General features: G+C 45.4%; 1 pseudogene; it reads left to right on the top strand.

Annotated features, from left to right (window-relative positions):
- LOC124034456 overlaps nt 1-12,328 on the top strand; it is a 57,972-nt pseudogene that overhangs the window by 19,216 nt on the left and 26,428 nt on the right.

Below are 12,328 nucleotides of genomic sequence, written 5' to 3'. Positions count from 1 at the left end.
CAGCTCTCTAGGCCTCTGTGTGTGTGTGTGTGTGTATGCTTGCATGTGAGAGACGTTGCTATGTTTGTGTGGACGCGCAGGTCTGGGCCCCGTTTCAAACCGGGTGTGAGGTTTTGTGGAGCCCTGTAAAGTGAGGTTGCCAGAAGCCTCGATTGAGGACTGCAGTCAAGAGGTTCAGGAGACAGGGGAAAGCTTTTTTATAGTAAACACCAACATTCCTTCCAACCAGCAACCTCCTCAGTCCCCCCTCCAAAACCAGTTCCAATTTCCTTTCTTTCAGACAGCTTTTGTTTGTCTCTCTGTGTCTTTCAAGTGTGTTTCGGGTTTGTTTTTAAAATTCCACTTCCAGGATCCTCTTTCACCCCCCCAACATGGTTGACCATTGAAAAGTAACAAACAGACTCAGACTTTGAGGAGTTTGGAGCAAAGACCCAGTTGAGAGAGACTCATAAATCCTAATATGGTGGCTTACAAAATCAGACAACCCTATGAGTGAGTGAGAGTGAGTGAGAGTGAGTGAGAGTGAGTGAGTGAGAGAGAGAGAGAGAGAGAGAGAGAGAGAGAGAGAGAGAGAGAGATGATTCATGAAGGAGGTGTGAGTGAGAGGAAATGAAAAGAAGGCCGAATGAAGGACCAGAAAAAGTGAGTGTGAGAGAGCAGGAATGAGCCAGATAGAAAGGAGAGCAGGACGGAGGGAAGAAGGAACAGAAAGGAGAAGGTTTAACAGCTCAATGCACACTCTCAACTTGGAGGCTCCTGGCCTGCCTGTGGTCAGGTCTGAATGGGGAGGAGAAACAATGGGGCCTCTCATCCTATCCCCCTCCAGGGCTGGGGAGTAGGGGGGCATTCAGACACCCGCAGCCCAGGCTCTAGCTATTCTCCTGGGGACGGGGGATGGTGGTACGGAGGGAAGAAGATGGGCACAGAGGGCGCAGAAACAGGGGGGTGGAGGGAGGGAGGGGTGAGTGAGCGGTGGTTAGGCAGCAGCTGCCGTCTCCTCATTAACATGCGCACCTGCTCCTTGACTGCAGCCTTTTGGGAACGATGGCCCAGAGAGCAACGCATGCCCAGCCTCACAACCCCAGAACCAGGCACCCACTGTGTCTGCTCTGTCCCCCTTTATGGGAGACCTGGGTTGTCACGCCCTGACCGTAGAGATCCTTTTATTCTCTATGTTTGTTTGGTCAGGCTATGACTCGGGTGGGAAAGTCTATGCTTTCTTGTTCTTTGTTTTTGGCCGGGTATGATTCTCAATCAGGGACAGCTGTCTATCGTTGTCTCTGATTGGGAATCATACTTAGGTAGCCTTTTTTCCTTTTCTCATTTGTGGGTTGTTACATTTACATTTACATTTAAGTCATTTAGCAGACGCTCTTATCCAGAGCGACTTACAAATTGTTGTCTTTGTTTGTGGCATGTATAGCCTTACAGAGCTTCACGTTTGTTTTGTTGTTTATTGTTTTTGTTGGCATCATTTAAAATAAAAGAATGTACGCTTACGAAGCTGCACCTTGTTCCGGTCATTTCCTTGACTACGATCGTGACACAGGTTGCCTTATAGACTCCCACTATTTCAGAATTGCATTGCATTGCTGCCTGGCGGAATGCTTCTGCATTCTTATACATCTCTGTCATAATTTAAAAAAGATAGCAAATTATGTGAAGCAGAATAAAAACTATAGAGAATAAGGATGAACTGAGGATTAATTTTTCTCTCCACAGCAAAATAAACGGGACCATGTTTAGATGAGTGATTTAGAATAGTCCTAACATAGCATATGGCAATGATGGGACTTTGGTAGATGGCCTTTTCTATCTCTGGAGAAAAAAACATCCTAACAAACATGCTCATTGTAACCAAAGAGGGGTGATTCCATGGTTCATCCCAGTGTCTGGAAAGGTTGCTCAGCCTAGCATTATTATAGCAGAGTGACATGCCATCGGATCCTTAATGTTTGTGTAGCTAGCGGCCAGCCTAGCATTATTATAGCAGAGTGACATGCCATCGGATCCTTAATGTTTGTGTAGCTAGCACCCAGCCTAGCATTATTATAGCAGAGTGACATGCCATCGGATCCTTAATGTTTGTGTAGCTAGCGGCCAGCCTAGCATTATTATAGCAGAGTGACATGCCATCGGATCTTTAATGTTTGTGTAGCTAGCGGCCAGCCTAGCATTATTATAGCAGAGTGACATGCCATCGGATCCTTAATGTTTGTGTAGCTAGCACCCAGCCTAGCATTATTATAGCAGAGTGACATGCCATCGGATCCTTAATGTTTGTGTAGCTAGCACCCAGCCTAGCATTATTATAGCAGAGTGACATGCCATCGGATCCTTAATGTTTGTGTAGCTAGCACCCAGCCTAGCATTATTATAGCAGAGTGACATGCCATCGGGTCCTTAATGTTTGTGTAGCTAGCACCCAGCCTAGCATTATTATAGCAGAGTGACATGCCATCGGATCCTTAATGTTTGTGTAGCTAGCACCCAGCCTAGCATTATTATAGCAGAGTGACATGCCATCGGATCCTTAATGTTTGTGTAGCTAGCACCCAGCCTAGCATTATTATAGCAGAATGACATGCCATCGGATCCTTAATGTTTGTGTAGCTAGCACCCAGCCTAGCATTATTATAGCAGAGTGACATGCCATCGGATCCTTAATGTTTGTGTAGCTAGCGGCCAGCCTAGCATTATTATAGCAGAGTGACGTGCCATCAGATCCTTAATGTTTGTGTAGCTAGCGCCCAGCCTAGCATGTGATGTTTTCTTTCCCTGGTCACCCTAATCCTGTGAGAGAGAAACCCTGTCTAAACACATGTCTGTCCCCACAGGGGCCTCTGCTTGGCCCCAGGCCCTCAGTCTTCTCGCTCACACATCCAACGGCCCCCTGGGAATGTTTGGGGATGTGATTTAGCCAGCCCCCCAGGGCTAATAGTAATAGACAACTCTATCATGGTATTTTGGAGTGAGAACTTTTAACTATATTAAAATGTTGCTGAGGCGTAACAATGTAATGTAATCAGTGACACACAGTAGCTGTAATCAACAGGTATTATATATTTAATTAAATGCAATCCTAGTTGCAACTATAAAACAAAAATGCAACAACCTCCAATAGGAAGGACTTAGCTTGTTTGGGAATGTTTGGTATTGTTTTCATGTTTTGCCTTGGGGGAATTGACAAGGAATTAGCGAAAGCTTCGCTAGGAGAATGACTGATATCAAAAGTGTCTGTGAGGTTCATGATAGAGTTTACAGTGTTCGCTCTGTGTCCCTTGTGTCAGAGAAAGAGAGAGAGAGAGTTGAGGTGGGGGCACACTGCTTTTAAGTATCCATGATGTTAACTCTGAGTTTAAAGAATGGTATAGACACTGCCTTGTCCTTAGAGCACTGAAACAAAGGAGTGGAGTGGAGCATATTTCTTGCTAAGAGCTGTTGATTGGCGCCATGGTGGACAACTTTTTACGTCAAAAAATGAGACTGGATTACCATTATTGTCAGTGTCCAGCTCAATGTTATTGTGTACTATTGATGAATGGAGTTAGTCTATCCATAATGACCAACCCCCACCCTTCAGCCCTTTGGGAAGCAGTACAGAAACCCTCTGGATGACAATAGGAGCATGTTGAAGCAGTGAGGTTCCAAACTGAAGGTGGTGGGTTACCTCTTTCAGCTGACTCTGACATGACTGATCTGTTGAACAGTTGGTAACCTCCCTGATCACCTCACTGACCCCACTAACCTCTCTGGACACCTGTGTGAGTGTGTGGGTGGGTGTGTGTGTATGTGCAGTGCGCACGTGTGTGTGTGTGTGTGCACACTGTTTGGCCCTTGGATGAGAGTGTACTTTGCTTAGCCTCTGGGGACTCTCCAAGCCATCTCATTGTAATAGTAAATGTGTGAATCCATCCCCACTGACCTGACAGCCCCCACTCACTCTCCCTTTCTTCCTCTTTCTCTCTCTCTCTCTCTCTCTCTCTCTCTCTCTCTCTCTCTCTCTCTCTCTCTCTCTCTCTCTCTCTCTCTCTCTCTCTCTCTCTCTCTCTCTCTCTCTCTCTCTTTCTCCCTCCCGCACCTCCTCCTCTCTGCCTCGCTCTCTCTCTCTCTCCCCCTCTCCACTCTCGGAACCGTTTGCAGTCCCACCCCCTGCCCCCCATGTCCTGGAGTTGCTGTGGTTTATGGCCTAACTAATTGTCTGAGAGGACGATAGTGAAAAGGCAAATGTGCGGTTTTTCTGCATAGTTCTCATGGCTATGTTGCCGTGTTGTTAAAACAGTGGTCAGGACAGAAAGAGAGACAGCATCCTCCTGTCTGAGCCCTCTGGGTGTCTTTCACAGTGAGCAGGGACTAGTTCTTTACTTACTTACTTAGTTAGTTTCAGGCTGAGGCTGTTTCCCAGGCTGCTGGAGATGTATATTGATGAGCACACAGTAGGGAAATATCAATTGCCTAAAGTGGCTTCCTGTCCTTGTTTGTACTGACCTCTGAAAACAGGTGAAAGCAGTAAAGTGGAAGCCAACTAGGTATTTTGCTTTCACCATTCCTGCTTTCCCACATCTTATATCTACTAAAACAGATAAAGACAGGTGGCATTGCAATAGCCACACATGCTTGACTCGTGTTAACTTGAAAAAAAAAAAAAGTGTTTTGTTGTTGTCAGTCCTCACCTGTTGAATACAACTTTCGCTAAACCATTAATGCTGACACATCCTGCCCCCTCCCCCCCTCTCTCTCTCTCTCTCTCTCTCTCTCTCTCTCTCTCTCTCTCTCTCTCTCTCTCTCTCTCCTCTCTCTCTCTCTCTCTCTCTCTCTCTCTCTCTCTCTCCAGGTGTCGGGATGGATTCGTAGGGAGCAAGTGTCAGCACCGGGACCCTTGCATCTCCTCTCCGTGTAAAAATGGTGGCTCGTGTCACACGGTACCCCGTGGGAACTCAGTGGACTCCGCGTGTTCCTGCCAACCGGGCTTCACGGACCGCCTGTGTCTGACGCCAATCGACAACGCTTGTCTCAGCTCTCCCTGCCGGAATGGTGGCACCTGCGATCTGGTCAACCTCAGAGAGTACAAGTGTAGATGTCCCCCTGGCTGGTCAGGTGAACACTGTCATATTTACTACTCACACTGTAGCCAGAATACCGGAGGGAAAAACTGCATACTCTAGTAGTGACAAATAGCATTACTAACTGGTCTTCTGTTCATTGAAAAATTTAAACTGGTTACAACTAACCATATGGCATTATTTTCCTTAAAATACAAGTAGCTATGTATGTACAGTCGTGGCCAAAAGTTTTGAGAATGACACAAATATACATTTTCACAAAGTCTGCTGCCTCAGTTTGTATGATGGCAATTTGCATATACTCCAGAATGTTATGGAGAGTGATCAGATGAATTGCAATTAATTGCAATGTCCCTATTTGCCATGCAAATGAACTGAATCCCCCAAAAACATTTCCACTGCATTTCAGCCCTGCCACAAAAGGACCAGCTGACATCATGTCAGTGATTCTCTCGTTAACACGTGTGATTGTTGACGAGGACAATAACAGACGAGAACAATAACAGACTGGAAGCTTCAAAAGGAGGGTGGTGCTTGGAATCATTGTTCTCCTCTGTCAATCATGGTTACCTGCAAGGAAACATGTGCCGTCATCATTGCTTTGCACAAAAAAGCTTCACATGCAAGGATATTGCTGCCAATAAGTTTGCACCTAAATCAACCATTTATCGGATCATCAAGAACTTCAAGGAGAGCGATTCAATTGTTGTGAAGAAGGCTTCAGGGCGCTCAAGAAAGTTCAGCAAGTGCCAGGACCGTCTCCTAAAGTTGATTCAGCTGCGGGATCGAGGCACCACCAGTATAGAGCTTGCTCAGGAATGGCAGCAGGCAGGTGTGAGTGCATCTGCATGCACAGTGAGGAGAAGACTTTGGTAGAATGGCCTGGTGTCAAGGAGGGCAGCAAAGAAGCCAATTCTCTCCAGGAAAAACATCAGGGACAGACTGATATTCTGCAAAAGGTACAGGGATTGGACTGCTGAGGACGGGGGTAAAGTCATTTTCTCTGATGAATCCCCTTTCCGATTGTTTGGGGCATCTGGAAAAAAGCTTGTCCGGAGAAGACAAGGTGAGCGCTACCATCAGTCCTGTGTTATGCCAACAGTAAAGCATCTCAGCCAAGGGAGTGGGCTCACTCACAATTTTGCATAAGAATACAGCCATGAATAAAGAATGGTATCAACACATCCTCCGAGAGCAACTTCTCCCAACCATCCAGGACCAGTTTGGTGATGAACAATGCCTTTTCCAGCATAATGGATCACCTTGCCGTAAGGCAAAAGTGATAACTAAGTGGCTCGGGGAACAAAACATTGATATTTTGGGTCCATGGCCAGGAAACTCCCCAGACCTTAATGCCATTGAGAACTTGTGGTCAATCCTCAAGAGGCGGGTGGACAAACAAAAACCCACAAATTCTGACAAACTCCAAGCATTGATTATGCAAGAATGGGCTGCCATCAGTCAGGATGTGGATCAGAAGTTAATTGACAGCATGCCAGGGCGGATTGCAGAGGTCTTGATTTTTTGTTTGTTTGATTCTTTGCATCAACTTCATGTAATTGTCAATAAAAAAGCCTTTGACACTGTAATGATGCTTCAGGTTTCCATAGTAACATATGACAAAATGATCTAATGACACTGAAGCAGCAAACTTTGTGGAAATTAATATTTGTGTCATTCTCAAAACTTTTGGCCATGCCTGTACATTAAATGAGTGATGAGCGAAAAAATCGATACAGTTCAATCTCGGGATATTATTTTTGACGATAAATTGCATCGAATCGTTTTGACAATATTGCAATATAATTTTTGTGCTAGTTGGCTGTACCTGCACCAAAACTCCAGTAGTTGTCCTTTGTAGCTGGTTCTTCATCTTCTTTTGAAATAGGGAGCAAATTTGTTTATTTCCATAACTGATCAAAACTTGTTTTCTCATGGCTCTTGCCTGTCTGTAGCAGATATATGGTGAGCAATGTGTTTGGAACATCAAATCGCAATAAAACCACAGTATCAAATCGCAATACATATAAAATTATGAGAATCGCAATACATATTGTATCGGCACCTAAGTATCGTCATAATATTGTATTGTGAGAGCCCTAATGTAAATAAAGTTACACTCGTCAATTTATGAAATGTTTCATCCTTTATTTACAAGATGAGTGTCTGTCTCCTCCAGGTAAGCAGTGCCAGCAGGCAGACCCCTGTGCCTCTAACCCCTGTGCCAACGGCGGGCATTGCACCCCCTTCGAGTCCCACTACATCTGTTCCTGCACCCCCTTCTTCTACGGTCAGACCTGCAAGCAGGATGTCAATGAATGTGCCCAGAGCCCCTTGCCCTGCCAGAACGGAGGGGTGTGTGTGAACGAGGTGGGCACCTACCGCTGCCAGTGTCCCCAGGAGTACACAGGCAAGCACTGTGATACCCGCTACCTACCGTGCAACCCCTCCCCCTGCCACAACGGGGCCACCTGTGTCCAGAAGGGAGACACCACCTACGAATGCTCCTGTGTGCCAGGTACTGCTCTGTTTAATGTGGTCCCGTCTGATCCACTATGAGCAGAAGCCTACATTTACATGACGTTTTAGTCATTTAGCAGGCGCTTGTATCCCAAACCATTTACAATCAGTCTATTCAACTATGAAAAAGTTTCAGTTATGTGAGATTATATAAAGTTAGGATGTGATCCTGTATGAACTTTCAACTTGTGGAATCCGTTTCCACTTAGGGGCAGCTAAGTGTTTTCTCCGCGAGTCTACCCACTTCAAGCCATCTTGACTCAATCAACCATCCAAAACCACTGTGAATTAAACTAGCAATACTGTTCTCTGTTGTCTAGTGGCTGGTCATGATGTGAGTGCAGGAGGAAGAAACTGTGTGCAGTGGCTCCATAGTGCTGTGTGTGTGAGAGCTGTTTGTAGTGGCTCCACAGTGCTGTGTGCGTGTGTGTGTGTGTGTGTGTGTGTGTGTGTGTGTGTGTGTGTGTGTGTGTGTGTGTGTGTGTGTGTGTGTGTGTGTGTGTGTGTGTGTGTGTGTGTGTGTGTGTGTGTGTGTGTGTGTGTGTGTGTGTGTGTGTGTGTGTGTGTGTGAACAGGAAAGCATTGGGCCTTATTGTGAGGAAATGGCGGAGAGACAACATGCTCACAGCAAAGTAGAGCCTGCTAGTCCTATCAGGTTACCAGGTCATCTTCTCTCCCCTCTCCCTGCTCCCCACCCATCACGTCACCACTTCCGCCCTGCTCTAAAGCCAGGCTGGGATAGACAGACCTCCACTGAGCTCCTAGCAAGCGCCATACCACTGTCTTTGTGCCTTACACACTATTTTGGATGGTTCTCACAGTAACTTCAGTACCAAAGAAAAATAATTTATATTATGAATCAAGACTCTCATTGTCAACAATCCAATGGTGCTCAGATTCTACTTCCACAAAATTGGCAGTATTGCCTATTAAATGTCCCTGTCTTTTTCTTCTGCAGTCAGGGAGGCAAACAATAGTGTGGTGTTGTGTTGTGTAATGCCAGGGCAGGAAGGGTAGCTGTGGTGTGGCTGGCTGTTTTTCTGACTGCCACCAACTCAAGGAGGGTTGCCACCGCTGCCATTCATTACCCTCTGAAGAAGGAGGCCGTTGACCACATTAACTGTAGAAGAGTTTCACTTCCCTTGTTTTGAAAGAAACCAACCAGGCATTTTTTAAACTAGGAAAAGCAAAGAGAATGATCCAAAGAGACAAAAATATTTAGATATCCAATAGGCTTCCTTGATATTCCCTCTTTATTCATGCAAATCAAACATGATCACTTCTGTTGAGATGACAAACAACAGTGTGTAATATGTGTTTAATATGTGTGTAATATGTGTAATATGTGTGTAATATGTGTGTAATATGTGTGTAATATGTGTTTAGTATGTGTGTAATATGTGTGTAATATGTGTGTAATATGTGTTTAATATGTGTAATATGTGTTTAATATGTGTTTAATATGTGTAATATGTGTTTAATATGTGTAATATGTGTTTAATATGTGTTTAATATGTGTAATATGTGTGTAATATGTGTTTAATATGTGTAATATGTGTTTAATATGTGTAATATGTGTGTAATATGTGTGTAATATGTGTGTAATATGTGTGTAATATGTGTTTAATATGTGTAATATGTGTTTAATATGTGTTTAATATGTGTAATATGTGTGTAATATGTGTGTAATATGTGTGTAATATGTGTGTAATATGTGTTTAATATGTGTAATATGTGTTTAATATGTGTTTAATATGTGTAATATGTGTGTAATATGTGTGTAATATGTGTTTAATATGTGTTTAATATGTGTTTTATGTGTAATATGTGTGTAATATGTGTGTAATATGTGTTTAATATGTGTGTAATATGTGTTTAATATGTGTAATATGTGTTTAATATGTGTTTTAACATGATGTCCTGTCCTCTCCAGGTTTCTCGGGTCAGAACTGTGACACTAACATTGACGACTGTCCAGGACACGAGTGTCACAATGGAGGAACCTGCGTGGACGGGGTTAACACCTATAACTGCCAATGCAAACCAGAATTCACAGGTAACCATACAGTACCCCTCACCCAGTACCCCTCACCCACCCACTCTTCTCTACACTCCTGGTAGAAGTTGCTCATGAATACAGATCTAGGATCAGATTACTAACCCCCAATCCTAACCTAGATCATGAGGTGATTACAAACATATACTGTATCACCCTGCATCAGTCTTTATGGGATAACTTTGACCCTACTCTGAACTCCACAGTGGAAGTCCCCTTTCTTTTCATTATTATTCATTGGCTGTCATTGGCTCTCGTTGACCCATTTGGGTGCACGGTGCGCTGTTGACAAGTGCATTTCCTCCATGTTCTCCCCTATAGGCCAGTTCTGTACAGAGGACGTTGACGAGTGCCAACTGATGCCCAACGCGTGTCAGAACGGTGGAACGTGCCACAACATCTACAGTGCCTACCAGTGTGTCTGTGTCAACGGGTGGACGGGCGATGACTGTGGAGAGAATATTGACGACTGTGCCAATGCCGCCTGCTATCAGGGTGCCATCTGCCACGACCGTGTGGCGTCCTTCTTCTGCGAGTGTCCCCATGGTCGCACAGGTCAGCCAAAGCACTTTGGTCTTCTGCATTTCTCCTTGTTTTTTAATTGTTCTGACCCTGAGCTTTTTATACTTGTATATCTTCCACCATTTTATGCTGAATCTCGTGTGTTTACAACAGTGATACTAAATTGGTATCCTTTACTTTTACAGTGCCAGCAGCACATATATTTTCACTGTATTTACTATAGCTAGTTATTACAAGGTTGAAAAACAATAACTAAATAAATAAGTTTAACGAAGTAAATAACTGTTACGCCTATCAACATCTCCTGTTTTATTTGTGCTGTGCCAGGTCTGTTGTGTCACCTGGATGACGCCTGTATTAGTAACCCCTGTCAGAAAGGCTCTAACTGTGACACCAACCCTGTCAATGGCAAGGCCATCTGCACCTGTCCCCTTGGCTACATTGGCGCCGCTTGTGACCAGGATGTTGACGAATGCTCACTAGGTAACTAAGCTCAGACCACTGAGGGATGCTTTCAGAAACACACATTAGATCAATATAGAAATTGGCTTTATTCTTCATGGGCTTCGTTATGCTTGGTTAGTCAAGAACTAGAAATGGGATTTCCTCGACCTCAGAGATCAGAAACCCACTCATGGGCCAGGGCTGACAGGGATTGAGGGGAGGCCGGTAGAAATCAGCCCGATAGGGTCCAAGTAGCTGGAGGGCCATGAGCAGAGAGGCAGACAGGTTGAAACCCCTACACAGCAGAGAGGCAGACAGGTTGAAACCCCTACACAGCAGAGAGGCAGACAGGTTGAAACCCCTACACAGCAGAGAGGCAGACAGGTTGAAACCACTACACAGCAGAGAGGCAGACAGGTTGAAACCACTACACAGCAGAGAGGCAGACAGGTTGAAACCACTACACAGCAGAGAGGCAGACAGGTTGAAACCACTACACAGCAGAGAGGCAGACAGGTTGAAACCACTACACAGCAGAGAGGTAGACAGGTTGAAACCCCTACACAACAGAGAGGTAGACAGGTTGAAACCCCTACACAGCAGAGAGGTAGACAGGTTGAAACCACTACACAGCAGAGAGGCAGACAGGTTGAAACCCCTACACAGCAGAGAGGCAGACAGGTTGAAACCACTACACAGCAGAGAGGCAGACAGGTTGAAACCCCTACACAGCAGCAGAGGCAGACAGGTTGAAACCCCTACACAGCAGAGAGGCAGACAGGTTGAAACCCCTACACAGCAGAGAGGCAGACAGGTTGAAACCACTACACAGCAGAGAGGCAGACAGGTTGAAACCACTACACAGCAGAGAGGCAGACAGGTTGAAACCCCTACACAGCAGAGAGGCAGACAGGTTGAAACCACTACACAGCAGAGAGGCAGACAGGTTGAAACCCCTACACAGCAGAGAGGCAGACAGGTTGAAACCACTATACAGCAGAGTGGCAGACAGGTTGAAACCACTACACAGCAGAGAGGTAGACAGGTTGAAACCACTACACAGCAGAGAGGCAGACAGGTTGAAACCACTACACAGCAGAGAGGCAGACAGGTTGAAACCCCTACACAGCAGAGAGGCAGACAGGTTGAAACCACTACACAGCAGAGAGGCAGACAGGTTGAAACCACTACACAGCAGAGAGGTAGACAGGTTGAAACCACTACACAGCTTTAGAGGTAGACAGGTTGAAACCACTACACAGCTTTAGAGGTAGACAGGTCTAAACCCCTACACAGCAGAGAGGCAGACAGGTTGAAACCACTACACAGCAGAGAGGCAGACAGGTTGAAACCACTACACAGCTTTAGAGGTAGACAGGTCTAAACCCCTACACAGCAGAGAGGCAGACAGGTCTAAACCCCTACACAGCAGAGAGGCAGACAGGTTGAAACCCCTACACAGCAGAGAGGCAGACAGGTTGAAACCCCTACACAGCAGAGAGGCAGACAGGTTGAAACCCCTACACAGCAGAGAGGTAGACAGGTCTAAACCCCTACACAGCAGAGAGGCAGACAGGTCTAAACCCCTACACAGCAGAGAGGCAGACAGGTTGAAACCCCTACACAGCAGAGAGGCAGACAGGTTGAAACCACTACACAGCAGAGAGGTAGACAGGTCTAAACCCCTACACAGCAGAGAGGTAGACAGGTCTAACCCACTACA

This window comes from Oncorhynchus gorbuscha, linkage group LG04 (assembly GCF_021184085.1).
Source record: "Oncorhynchus gorbuscha isolate QuinsamMale2020 ecotype Even-year linkage group LG04, OgorEven_v1.0, whole genome shotgun sequence".
Classification (NCBI taxonomy): Eukaryota; Metazoa; Chordata; class Actinopteri; order Salmoniformes; family Salmonidae; genus Oncorhynchus; species Oncorhynchus gorbuscha.
This window is presented reverse-complemented; position numbering and strand designations above follow the sequence as displayed.